General features: G+C 40.1%; 1 pseudogene across 2 annotated transcripts in view; it reads left to right on the top strand.

The window, feature by feature from the left end:
* The first annotated feature begins 5,380 nt into the window (after window positions 1-5,380).
* Window positions 5,381-14,878, top strand: part of LOC149800216 (uncharacterized) — a 31,538-nt pseudogene continuing 22,040 nt past the window's right edge. Inside the window, exon 1 of one of the 2 annotated variants that reach the window (XR_016420946.1) lies at window positions 5,381-5,487. The product of XR_016420946.1 is annotated as an uncharacterized LOC149800216, transcript variant X1 (transcript). Of the gene's footprint in view, window positions 5,542-14,878 lie in introns of both variants that reach the window. The other variant, XR_016420947.1, reaches the window with a different exon arrangement.

Genomic DNA, 14,878 nt, shown 5'->3' on the forward strand with positions numbered 1-14,878 from the left:
CATACAAAATGTCCAAATCAAAAGAGGGTATGAAGGGTCAGCGAATATATAACATTGTGTAAGAGATATCTAATTGTATACAATTAGATAAGTTTAATTTGTTCTATGCTTCTTACAGGCCACCTCCTTTCCGATTGTTAATAGTCTGGGAAACCAGCTGACTGTACTATGCCATTACCCGCAGCAAGATAACTAGAATGATATTTTAAAATAGACGCGCAACAATACCGTAAAGTGGTATAATCTCATTTCGCTAGAGTCAGGGAGTAGTCGTTTTGTAAGAAATTGATATTTCACAGCGCCATCTGTTGTCATAATAAGGCATTATGTCATGCCAACTTCCTTGATGCTAACTTGCAATATGCTTGATGCTTCATTATAATCACGATTTTACAAGATGTGTTTTTTTCATAAAGCATGGACTAGGAGAACATTTTGAAGTTACGGTGTTGTGAGGCAAAATTTGTAAAATGCAGAACAAAATCAACAGCTGGAACAATGTAATTTGCGATATAGCAAGTTTATAAATAGAATATTAAAAACTTGTAATAACTGACTTAGCATTTGCCATATGACAAACTGCGGAATGAATTCATTGTTTGGCAGAAAGCGAGATACAATGATGCAGAAGGAAAGTAGATCTAAGCACTTGCAACTTGCCCTTTACAGTTTGCATCAATGAAGAATACAGTCTGCATGGATGGAATTATGAATGTAGCACTTGCAAGCAGCCATTTACAATAATGTAGAAGGAAAGTTGCATTTGTAAACTACCATGTACAGTTTGCACCAATGAAGAATACAATCTACATGGATGGAATTATGAAAGTAGCACTTGCAAGCAGTCATTTACAATAATGCATCAAGGAAAAATACAAAATACATGCATATAATTATGTCGGTAGTCACCCTCCATACAATAGCACCAATCCCACGAAAGAAACTTACACGAGTGAACACCTGTCATTTTTATACAGTATATACCAATGCTAATAGTCATAGTTAAATTAAAAGAAGGAATGAAAATACATACCACGCATCAAATGTGTCCTCAAAAACTAATTAAGAATATATGTTTTTATAATAAACAATACTAAATGCTTTATGAATTGACAATAAGGTCTACAAAGTGGGGAAAATAGTTGCCACATGTACGGTGCCACGGGGCTGGCTATTTTGGTACCTTTAGTTCAACAAAGTTGGGAATCCTTTATTTCCCAATCAATTGTGGGTGTTTGCGTAACACAAACTCGTGTATAATGTGGTTTCTTTGAATTACGACGAAGGGCCAGTCGTTTTCAGAACATAGTTGCATGGATTAGGATTAACTTTTAATTAGTCACGCTGGCTTTCTTACTTGTATATTTAAGACTAATCTTTAACTATTGTGCAGTTTGACCACAGCTGACCAGAATGTGAAAATAGGGCACGTTTTCGGGGAAAATATGGCACGTCACAGGGAGAAACGGCGAGTCTTTTTGCGAATTTCACGCATATTGGACCAGGAAGATCGACCAATATTTAGTGAAAAAAAGGCTTTAAAAATGACACGAAAAACCTGCCGATTTTAGGTCCCAATCTCTATTTTTTTTAATTTAGTCTCCCTACTAGGCTCTTGAAAAGTTCATACTTTTCTCGCTTTGTCCTGCACACGTTCTATTATTCATTTTTATTTGACTGCACACCCTTTATTGTCTTCCCCGTGATCGCATTTATTATTCAAACTAAGATAACAATGTCGAGTACATTAAAGAAACGGCCCCGATTTTGATAGCGGGTGTGGTTATGCATACGTAAGTTATAAGATAAAGCAAACAAGCATTCATTTTCTTCAAATTGAAAGCTGTCTGCAGCCTGGAAAGATATTTTTACAGTGTCATTTAAATATAACAAGAATTTCACTTATATTTAAATGACACCGTAAAAATATATTTCCAGGCTGCATACAGCATTCCATTTGAAGAAAATTAATGCCCTGACCAATGCTGCAAAGTCAGAAAGTAAGCTTCTCATCATCTTCGGGATTTTTATTCTAGAATCAGAGCACATGTCTTTCAATGGAGAGAAAGATGCAGTTTCTGTGGAAATTTTAAAATTGTATAATCCAGCAATTTTAAGGGAACTTGTACCAATGTCAGTTTATGGTGATGATAACTGTTTATACAGAGCAGTTTCTAGAGCACTGACTGGTTCAAAAAACTTTCACGAACTTCTGCGACTACGAACTGCAATATAACTGATATTGAATCTTATGTACTATGATGAAAAGTCCAACAGTTTTGTAGATTTGATTTGTGAAAATCGCATTGTTGTTAGTGACTATTCAAAGCTTGTGGAGGACGCATCTCACGCAGCATGCATAATGTGGACTCAAATGTCGGGCCCAGAAAGAACAAACGGGTTTATTTCCAATCACTTTGTGCCTCTGTTATATGAAAACAAGGAGCATATGGTCAATGTAAATGTAGATGACTCAGTAGATGATTCATTAGACGACTCATTGGATGCTGTTTCTGTTAATTCTGACTTGACGGCAAAACACTTTAGTAACGAGTCACATACTGATACAATCGACAACGTAACTGACATACACAACGAAGTAAAAGACGGAAATGACACATACAGACATCCAGCAAAAGGCAAATTTGACCAGTGTCATTTTCTTGACACGGGCAAAGCAGTGGAATGTTTGTTGAAATCAGAATCTAGCGTAGAATGCATTCCATGTGTTTTGAAAGAAAATGTATATTTCATTGTGAATAATGCGAAAAAACTCGAAAATAGGTCAAATAAAGGCAAAAGTTCTTTTTCAGACGACTGTGGTGTATGGGATACATCTGCTGGTGCATCCCCTAAATCCTACTGTTTGCTGTCTGACAACGGTAATCTGACCATGATATTTTTAAAAAATGGGAAGTATTGTTTAAAATGACAAGTCCAGCGGAAAACTGAGTATCGACCTTTTGATCCGCAACTTGGCAAAGATCAAGTTGTTGTGATCCACAGGTATTACACTCAGTTAAAACAGGGCAATATGTATAAAAAGAGGGTCACACGGCTACGGGGGGGGGGGGGGGGGGTCTGGCAAGTAATTTGGCACTGGTTGAATATGTAGGGAAATTTCCTGGGTTAACGCCACATGGAAACTCTCGACAGGCGACAGAGTATTTGCGGACTCCTGACCTTGTTTTAGACGAGATTACAGAAATGACAGGAAAATTTCTTAATTACTTTCGGAAAAAACAAAAGACAAATATCAAACAATAAGTCAATAATCCATTAGAATCTATCAAATAGACCGCATGTGGAAAAAAATAATAGTAAGTCCATGAACCACGTTTTAAAACAGACAGTTGACTGGAAGACGAAAACGCTGACGGAATTTGTACAACTAACACATGAATTAGTAACTGGACAATTCAGAAATCTGAGGAGTGCTCTAGTATGCACTGGAGAATTCCGGCTTGCCGACAGTCATAAACAATTTGAGTCGAGAAAAACAGACTGGATAAAGATGACAGAGCAACAACGTACAAACTTGTTCAAACGCTTCAGACGCCACATCGACATAGACACAAAATACATGATTTCGACGGACGGTCAGACAACTGTTGTTGCTCCAAGGACTAATGGTCGAAAACCTGGACAAAGGAAACGAAAAATTAATGTACGAACTGTGAAAATTACAGCTAAAAAATTTAAACATGAACCAGAGATTTCGTCATAATGTGCTATATTTTATTGTGTTCGGTTAGGTTTATTTTACCTTGTCTTGTGCAACATGACTTTTAGTTAGATTTTCAAGAGGAACATAATCCTGAATACTATTGGATTAATTATCTGCGTGCTCAAATTATGCAGTCGTTCAAACCTGATACATTATGTGTGTAATTAAACATAAATATTAAATTCTGCCAAATAATGAATAATACATGTTTATTTTACAAAAATGCTTACCTGAGTTGTCTTTGTCTATCATCATGTATCTTGGCTTGTTACGATCACAATATTAATCTCACTCTTGCCTATATACTATCGAATACACTTTTGGTACTTTGTTACATTTCACTTTCACTTTGTGTATGTTTTTCAATTCGCCGTTTATCATATATATGTCAAATCAAGTAAAGAATAAATAATTCATATAAATTTAAATTATTTGGCATTTTATTATTATTTAAACATGTATGACTATTCCCCGTTCACATATTTCCAAGAAGAATACTTTTTTTAACATCCTTGCAAACTGTCATATCATCATAACCAGTATATATATGCCAAATATTTAGAAACCTTTTAAACAAAAAAAAAATTAAATGTTATTTATTTGTCAAAAACTATATCATTAAAAGTTGTAGTAAATATATAATATAATGTCGGCAAATACTTTTGATACTTCTATACTTTTCCCTTTCACTCTGTGTATGTATTATTACGATTCGCCATGTATCAGGTCTGTCGAATCAAGTACAACCGAGTGACATCGTTAAATGAATTTTGCTATAAATAGGAAAAAAGTAAATAATTCGTATCAATATCACATAAATTATATCTTATTTTGCCTTATATTATTATTGACACAGAACCAAATAATAATTTGTGTGTGGAAACCGATATATACAGAGAGAACATGTAAATACATGTGTATTTCGGTGTATTTCGGTTTTTCAGTGTATTTCGGTGTTTCTAGTAACCGGTAAAGGTATGCAAACACCATGATATTAAACATTCAATAACTTAAAATATTTGAGTGTTCATGATCAAATCTATATTTTTCAGTATAGATGCATCCTCTATGACAGCATCTTTGTAGAGAAAAGGATATGAGACGCGGAATTTTCTGGATCTATATGTGTCTAACACATATGCTTTCAATTCCGCACCAAAGAGTCAGGAGGTAATTTTAGTAATGAGTGGTCCAAACTCAAGACTGTTAAAGGACTCAGATTCCATCAATAAAATAATGTCTCTATTTGTTCAGTTACAACAAGGTTAAGCTCTCAAAAAAGATTCATTTTACTAAAATCTAACGTTCGCTATCTACCAATCCTGGCTATCCAAATTCATATATACTCTATTTTATCCCATTTCCAGACTGGTACCCATTTTTTTTCCCCATACCATTAGTACCATGTGTCATAAAAGTTTAAATTAAAGCGGTGCCAGGTAAATGCTTTTTCTCGTTTATTTTAAAGTTAATTGATCTAATCTTCACAAACCCTATGTATTTGTATATTATTTCAGCTTATAAGTTGATACATTAAATTACTTTCATGATCGTTACAATACATAAGGTTACAGACCTTATACACTACTGTGCACCAGGTTTTTGAATCGGTTCGGTAGCCGTTGCGATCTATTATCTCGCGCACGGTATAATGAGGACTCCAAACCCTGTAACGCGCATGTATATAAAACTAGAACTGACAATAGCCTGTCCTTGACTTGCACCACGCTAACGGATTACTTCGCGTTAAGACGACGACAGTAAGTATGAAGGCATTTTGATTTGGTTCAGCCCATGCGTACGTCCGTACTTCTGTAAGCCTGTCTATCTGGCTCTGGAATATATTTTTAGCAAAAATGGACAGGACCATTGAAAGTATACAAATGAAATTTTTATGCACACGTCGATGACCTGATTAGATTTTCAGGTCATTATAGACATCTTTTATTTTGATTTGTTATATATTTTAAATCTGTTTGGAATTGGACATTGTTTTAAAAAAAATACCTTGTTAGCAAAGCTTTTGCAGATACCATAAGGGAACACGCGAACGATTTAGTTGTAGAATTTGCTGGTGCCAAATAGTAGTAGTACTGTAGTATGAAAATGAGTAGTATGTAGGGGCGATTCAGCGTCAAGGGGACTTTAATGTTAAAATAAGGTCCCGGCCCTTTGGCGTCTATGTAAATTTAACATGGGGAAAACTGTCCCGGCCCTTTGGCGTCAAGGGGAATTTAACATGGGAATAGATCGTGGGCCTGTATAGCGTCAAGGGAAATTTAACATGGTGGGCCTGTATAGCGTCAAGGGAAATTGAGCATGGTGGGCCTGTATAGTGTCAAGGGAAATTGAACAGGGTGGGTCTGTTTAGCGTCAGTGGAAATGGAACAGGGGATAGGGATATAACACACACACACACACACACACACACACACACACACACACGAAAACAGACATTTCTTTTAAAAAAAGGTAGGCATGAAAGGTAATGTCTTTTCGAGGCATTGAAGGGGCCCTTAAAAGGGCCTTTGGTTTTATGTTAACATAGAGGGCATCTTTGAGATGTTCTTCTTTTCCTCAAACTACGTCAGATTTCAGGACCGTAAACGTGAACCCTCTTTAGGCATTTTTGCCTCTCCAAGTAAATCCTTCGTATCAATAGGCTTGTTTATGTCCTATGGACAATAGTCCACTTGGATTGGACATACATCGGTATGTCCGTCCGGAACATCATGGAAGAGACAAGAGTTGATGATTCCACTGTGGTCCACATGTTGGGGTGCCGAGAACAGGTGAAGGAATGCAGTGAACTGCGCTTATTTATAGGGAGAGGAAGGATTGAAACGGATTGAGTTCATTGACCAATCCAAACACGCGTTACAAAATTCAGTCAGCCCACGTCCAATCCGAAGAGAGCAGTCTGTGACGTCACATTCCCTATATAGATTCGCTAGCGCCTGTACGCAGTCAATCCATGTGACAGTTTTTCAACATGACGGAAACTCAGAAAACGATAAATTGGGGTGTACCAGCCCTGGAGACTACCCAAGGGAACCCGGACTTACTTTCAGAAGAGGTGAATTGGGATTTTGTGGATTTTCTTACCTCGCAAGAATTTGTTCCGGAACCTTCGTCACCTTCTCCTTCATTACCGCACGTGGAGAATTTTAGACAGAGACAGAAAGAAGAATTGGAGAAATTTATACAACAGCAAAAGGAAGCGGAACAAGCTTTTCTCCTACGGCAACAGCAGCAAGAAGAAGAGGTAAAAAAAAAAAACAAGAAGAAGAAGCAGCAGCAGCAAAGAAACAAAGGTGTGAAAGTCAAACGGTCACGGTACTGTTAGACATTTTAGTAGAGTTAAGAAGTCTGAAACAAATGTATCAGACTTCTTTATTACGACCAAAGAGAATACGACCTTCCCGAGCTAAACACTCCAACACTGTGACTAAGCCTACCGTACCACCCTTAGTGATTTCAACCAAATCATTATCATCAACAGTACGCAGTCCCGAAATAGGCCTTGGCCATGGCAAAGGCTTAAGGCATTTAAAGTTGATTGTTTAAGCTCACTCATACACCAAAAAGGCCCTTTTCAGGGCCACCCATTTCTCTCGAAAAGTGATAGTCTTTCAATTGCCAACATCCATTAAAACTATTTAAAAAAAAACACTTTACCCCTATAGTATGTGTGAATGATGGAGTGTGTGAGTGTAGGTTCTTATTTTAAAATCAAAACCAAGAGACACTTACGTTTTATAGAGTTTCTATTCTGGTACAAATTTTACAATTCAATTCACAATTCACAACATAGCACTTTAAAAAGTTCATTGACTTCTGTCTTTTTGTTCACTCTTTCAGTTTTTTGAATTTCTTCACAGTCACAGTCTTTTCCTCCTCTTCATCCTCACTTTCTTCCCTTCTTCTTTTTCTCCTGTTTCTGTTTCTTCACCTGTTTGCTTTCTTCCTCTTCTTCCTCTCCATCACTCCCCTCTTCTTCTTGCTCCTGTTGTTTCTTAGGGCAATCTGGAGACCAATGTCCTTTTTCTTGACAATGATAACAGGTATTTTGACTTTTGTCTCTTTTAGCCCGTTTTGCTTTTTTGACGGTATGGACACTCTGAAGACCAATACCCTTTCTTCTGACGGATATAGCAAGTATCTTGACTTTTATCTCGATAGGAGGGTGAGTAGTCCCTCGGCTGGTCTGAAGATAATTTTCGGATGACCCCTCGAAAAGCTCTGATGAAAAGTTCGATTCGTGTAGTCTCGCCCATCGTTGTGCTCGGTTTGAGAGTGAAATGAATAGTGGAAGGACAAGATACACACCCTTTATATACGCTGGTCTGTCATGACTATAAAGTAACCATGGTTTTTAAATTTGAGTCATTTGACGTTTTGCTATCAAGATGAAACGATCCAATTCATTCAAGAAGAAAGACGAAGAAATTAAGAGGCAGAAACGTGATATATCGCCTCGTACCAGGGCTGAAGTCTTGGCACAAATTCATGCCAGTGATTTTGAAGAGGACATGAGTGAACCAGAATCCAAACCCAGAGAGTTTTCCTCAAAACAAAGTTCACTACCCTTAGTCAACCATGAAAAGTAATATTCCATTCAAGAGACGGAAAAGCGTCCCTCTGGAAAATTTAGAACCACGGCTTACAAATACACGGTGAAGTTTAAAGATTTCAAGTCCGAAGTACCGTTAGAGAAAGTAGAAGGGCTCATCACCGAGATGTGGGATTCTTTGCTCACCACACTCAAGCGACAACCCAAAGAAGACGATCGCTTGAGACTTTCCATACAACACGACGGCTTGAAATCCCCTGTTTGGATCGAGTTTAGCAGCCCTGCAGAATTGACCGCTTCCAAAGTCATGGACAAGATTCAACACCTACAACAATCCAATGATCAGTTTGACATCACCGATGGAAAAGCCACACTGGACATGACCCACGTTTCTCCTCCTCAAGGGACCGGACAGCGCAAAAAGATCTTATTGGTGAACGGCCTTCTCAGCACCAAAAAGAGTCTCGTCCAAATTAACAACCCTCAAGACCAGATGTGCTTAGCCTGAGCCATCGTGGTGGGACGAACCTATGCCAACAAGAACGACACAACAGAATGGAAAAGAGCCTGGAAAACTATTCAACAATCGGACCGAGCCAAACAACGAAACGAAGCAGAACTCCTGTTGCAACAAGCTGGGCTGTCCAAAGACAAAACCTGCGGTATTCCTGAGATGCAAAAGTTGCAAGATATCCTAGCTCCACTCTACACTTTGAAAGTGCGCCCTCAAGAAGTGCGCCGGCCTCTGTTGTTTCGAGGCCAAGATTTTAAGGATGGAAAATACATTTCTCTTTATCATCACGATGAACATTTCGATGCCATTACCGCCATCACCGGATTCCTGGGATACAGTTATTACTGTCAGAAATGTGACTATGGCTATAACAATCGAGAGCAACACAAGCATTGTGGATCGAAATGCTCAGGATGTTTGGCCTCTCAACCCTGTCTGAACGAAGGGCAAGAACGAGTGCATTGTTCTGCTTGTCTGCGCACGTTTGTCAGCCCTGCCTGTTACCAACAACATCTGAAGACGCAAGGTTCACAGCAGAAATGTGCTTGTCAACTCCTGAGATTGTGCCCTACGTGTGGACAAGGCATATGTACCAACAGTGCCAAGGCACACGTATGTCGAGGAAAGAAAAAATGTCACATTTGTCACCAAATCGTGGACTTGGAACATCAATGCTACATGCAAAAATACCAACCCCAACAAGAGAAAGAGGATGGTCACAAAAAGAAAGGCAATTTCATCTTTTTCGATTTTGAATTCATGCAAGAGACCGGCATTCACATTCCTAATTTCTACGTGGCTCATCGAGCGTGCGAAAAGTGCATTCAAGAACCTATCTTCAGTCATTGCCCTTACTGCAGTAAGATTCCTGGAGGGCGTGAGAAAATCTTTCGGGGACCGAACACGCTAGCCGATTTCGCACGATGGGTCTTAGACCCCACCGACAAGACGTGGAGCCAAGAGGACATCGAACGTTACGGAGATTGTCATCGTCATGCCACGGTGATGGCTCACAATTTCTCCGGATACGATGGACAGTTTCTTCTCAGATACTGTACGGAACATGGTACCGAGCGTCCTAAAGTCACTTTGAACGGAGCCAAAATCATTTTCATGCAAGTGGGACAAGTGCAGTTTAAAGATTCCATGAACTGTTTGGCCATGTCTTTGAGCCGAATGCCTAAAACGTTTGGTATGACAGAAATGGCTAAAGGGTACTTTCCACACTTGTACAATACGGAAGCCAATCAACACGCCGTTCTACCCCATTTGCCTGAGGCTAAAGACTACGACCCCGACAATATGCGTACCGAACAACGAGCTTTCTACGCTTGGTACCAGGCCCATGCCTTAGACCCTTTTGACTTTCAGGTAGAAATGCTGAAGTATTGTCGTTCCGACGTGGACATTTTACGGCGTTGCTATGGACAATTTCGAGAATTGTTCATGGAACACGGAGGGGTCGATCCTTTGAAAGTTGCTTGCACCATTGCCAAAGCATGTTCCTTAGTGTACCGACAACGATTCATGCCTGAAAACACCGTGGCTGTCATCAGTTCTCAATCGACAAACTATGTCAAACGTCAATACTCGGTCAAAGCCCTACGCTGGTTACATTACTTGTGCGACAAGGAAGACAAATGGATTCAGCATGCCCGCAACGGAGGGGTCAAAAAGACCATCGGAATTTATTCGGTGGATGGCTGGGATTTAGAAAACCCCAAGATCGTGTACGAGTTTAACGGTTGCTTATTTCAATAATGTCCCGTCTCTTACCCAAGACAGAGTATTTGATAGAACCTTCCCGCTACTTTCAGATGATTCACGACAAAACCAAATTTATGAAACACGTGGACGTCGTTCCCGAGGATTTGATCTTAGTCAATTACGAAGAAGATCTGGACTTTGTAGAAGCCGACCCCTTTGGAAATGTCATCATTGCGGCTTACGTGACAGCCTATGCTCGCTTAAAATTGTACGAAGCTTTAGAACTGTTAGAGGAACGCGTCCTGTACTTTGACACGGATAGTTGCATTTACATCGATCACCCAAGTCAACAGCACCCTAACATCGAAAGAGACCGTTTAGGAGCCTGGACAGACGAGCACCCCGACTACAAGATTCTAAGTTTCGCAAGTGACGATCCTAAAAAATACGGCTACGAATACCGGGACAAACAAGGAGAAGTGCAGACGAAGTGTAAAGTGAAAGGATTGACTCTGAATTATCGTACCAGTCGAGTGGTGAACTTTGGCGTATTGAAAGAAGCCTTGCAGTCTGGAAAAGATGACCACTTTAAAGTGACCACCTATCAGCCCAACAAGATTGTACGTTTACCCACTCACCACATCGTCAGTCGACCATTGGAAAAAGTCTATCAAATCGTGTACCAGAAGCGAGTGCGACTTTCCAATCATTTCACGTTACCGTATGAACACGTCGGTATTGGTCTGTATATAAAAAGGAACCCTAGGCAAGATCGATAGTTCATTGTGACTACCAAGACCAAGCGAACAAGATGAATACTTTCAGAGAAATACAAAACAAGTTCAGACAGACACAATTCAAGTTTGGGGCTTCTGAAGTAGAATGCGATTCTGAGCTTTGCGATGGGAGCGATGCTGTACGTTGTGACCTTAGTGATGCCGTAAAGCATCATGGGAACTTTAGTGTCACTACCCTATCATGGAAAGTGATGCTGTGCGTGTCAAACCTGAGGGATGCGAAAGCGATGCCGCTTGTCCTCTTGGACACTTTACTGGGTTTCATTTTAAATGTGGATGTGAACCTTTACGTTTACCCCCCTACGGATGTCATCCAGCCCTGAGCAAACTCCTGTCCATGTCACCCTACCCTCATCGAAACGAACCTGTGAAAGACGAATATTCGTTTCCTATGCGTTTGTCGGAATACTGCAACTTTGAAAATTGTCTTCACTCGTTCAAAGGAAAATGGTCTAAGTATCTGGGAGGACCAACCCCCGAAGAATTAGCCACAGCCGGATTTTCCTATTTGGGTGAAGGGGATAAAGTCAAGTGCTTCAGTTGCGGTGTGTCACTTCATCACTGGGAACCACAAGATTCGGCCTACCTGAAACATGCTCGATGGTCACCGAATTGTCATTACTTTCCCTTAGTGGGACCGAGACATTGAAGTAACCTACTATGTCGTTGAAGAAGAAACCAGATTAGTTAGGAGTCAGATGTTGGACATCACCGAGACCAGTATTTAAACTCCATTTCGAAAACGATATTGAATCATCACCTAAAGAACTGCAAGAGAAGATTTACAAGGAAGTTTGGCAGGGACTTGCCAGAGTAAAATCTCAATGGGTAACTGTAGAACTTTTTTGTTGAGAAATTCACAAGAGGAAAGTGTAAAAAGTCAACCAGTGTGTTAGATTTCTCTGGGTCAAGTGTGAATTCATCATATTATATCGCTTTAGACCGTTTACATCAAAAGATTTCAATGAGATTCTTGGACGTTACCCTGAATGGCAGTGGTCAGAAATTACTTACTATGTGGATTACTTTTGCCCTAGGAGAAGATTGTTAATTGTACTGACTGACCTATTCATTGAGACTTTACAAGAGAACATTCGTGCTTTGCCTGTGGAGTTGAGAGAACGCATTTACCGAGAACTGGTCAAAATACAAGTCAGACGTAAAGAGCAATTGCATCGGTTACGTCACCAGATGTTTAACCATTGGTACCTGAATGGTATAAAAGTACTGATTCGTCAGAAATTGTATTAGTGGTCAGACCTTGTTCAACACTTTGAGTTAGTGAATGATCGAAATGTTCATCTATTTGGTTACTTCGAGATTCACCTAGTGCAACGCATTGAGGCAGACGAGTTAAAGGATTACCAACATATTTTACGTGGAATCTACTTAGCGGAAGAGGAAACCTCTAAACGAACTCTGAAGTTTAGGTTACAGTTTGGAGCATTTAAATTTCCAACTGGAGAACGAAGATCTCTGGGTAGAAAGTACGTGTATTGCTTCCGAAACAAAGTGACTATAAAAACAGGAATCCATGCCACGATTTTTATCACATGTGATTGAACAGATTCCATGGAAGGAACTCAATGACCATATTCAAACCGTGGATCATTACCATCAATTATTACAAGAACTGTTTCCGTTCAGTTTGGGTCGACAAGTGGTGTGTGTCTTAGTGACTTGTTTTCTGGGATTCCGTTTACCAGCCGATTCCTTGTGGACTCTTTACGAACAGTACTTACTACCCGAATGGCCTTAAATGTTCACGAAAGACTGCTTTTGCTCAAAGCCGTGCGTTTTCATCTGGAATTTTCTCGACCTCTACGGGAAAAAAAGATTCGTCAACTTTTAGCTACCGAAGACGTGTATCACGATGTGTGTGTAGCTTGTGACTTACACCCCCATTGGACAGATGTACTTGCCTGAAAAAAGGGGAGTTTTGAGGCTTGGACCCAAGAAGTGGCCCAGTATGCACGAGAAATGTTCAAGGAAAAAAGTCACTTTTCAACCTGTGTTAGTGACATTACCAGAAGAAGAATTCGTCACTCAGGATAAGACTATCGTGGACATTCCTGAAAGACCCTTTCGGGAGGACACTGGTGTGACCTTACGCCCTGTTGAACTGGTCAGAACATTACGCAAAACATGTTGTTGAGAAACTTGTTTTTATTCCACGTTGATGGTTTACATGTGTCTTTTATCGTTGTACTTAAGCCTTTGGCTTTTATGTATTTTTGTCTTTCGTGTTCATGTTTAAAACATTCAATAAACGTGTCCTGAAAAAAAGTATAAAAACTCTTGTCTTGTCTGTTTTCGTGTCACAAGTGACATTCCTAACACTATGGCTACCTCTTCTGTCTCTGCTCCATCTTCCTCTACTGTCAAAGTCATCGACGAACACTTAGATCGTGCCAGTTGGGAGGCTTTGTATCTTCGCCATCCCTTTAACATGCTCATTGCTGGACCTAGCGGTTCACGCAAAACCGAATTCGTCAAACCTTTGATCAAACATAAACATCATTTGATCGATCGGTCACCTCAACGCATCGTGTGATGTTACAAAGAGTGGCAATCGGCGTACAGCCTCTTGCGAGAAAGTCAAGGCGATTCCATCGTGTTTGCGGAAGGCATTCCTAAAGAAGACGATGGAATCGTGTCTGACTCCCGTCAAACCCATTTGGTCATTTTCGACGACATGTTATTAGAAGACGAAAAAATTAAACTTTCGTTGACGCGCAAAGGGCATCATCGTAATGCCAGTGTCATTTTCATCACTCAAAATTTGTTTCAACAAAGTAAAGCCCATCGCACCATCAGTCTCAACGCGCATTACGTGGTTTTGTTTTAAAGCCCTCGAGATAAATCCCAAGTGCAAGTGTTAGCCAAACAGTTAGGAACGCCTTGGCTGACTCAGGCGTACGACGATGCCACTCAAACTCCACACGCCTATTTACTCGTCGATTTGAAACCTACTACCCCCGATGATTTGCGATTTCGTACCCAATTGTTTCACCACTGGTGCCAAGACGGAAGGCCTGTCCTGTGCACGTCTCCGTCCTCGACTTAACCTCTACAAAAAGATCTATAAAAACGTCAGAACTTTTCGTTTGTCTCACACAGTTTGAACATTACGTCCCTTAAGTCGCATCTTCCCGTCAAGTTGATTCGTGCCTTGTATGGCATCAGTCGAGAAAAAAATCCACAAATACGGGCTGGTGTCTTAGAAGCTAGTCTCAAAGAAGTCTTACGATGGTTCACGGTGACAGCACGTCAATTACTGCAAGGGATCATTCAGATTCCTCATCAAACCAAACGCTTTTTTGATCGAAACAAAGTCGCTTTGACCCAACTGGCTGATCCGCGCGTCGACACTCAAACCAAAAAACAAATCATTTTGAAACGTGGAGGGAGCGGTACTCTAGGAGGTGTCATCATTCGCTTTCTCTTAAGATCAGATCCTAATTCTCCCAAAGTTCTCCCCAAGAAAAAGGTCAAACGAAGCGCCAAGAAGAAGAAAAAGAGCCACGGTGGCAAGACCAGGTCCCCAAGGAGACTCGTGT

The sequence above is a fragment of the Sinohyriopsis cumingii genome, chromosome 5 (genome assembly GCF_028554795.1).
Source record: "Sinohyriopsis cumingii isolate HCF-2022 chromosome 5, ASM2855479v2, whole genome shotgun sequence".
In the NCBI taxonomy this organism is placed as follows: domain Eukaryota; kingdom Metazoa; phylum Mollusca; class Bivalvia; order Unionida; family Unionidae; genus Sinohyriopsis; species Sinohyriopsis cumingii.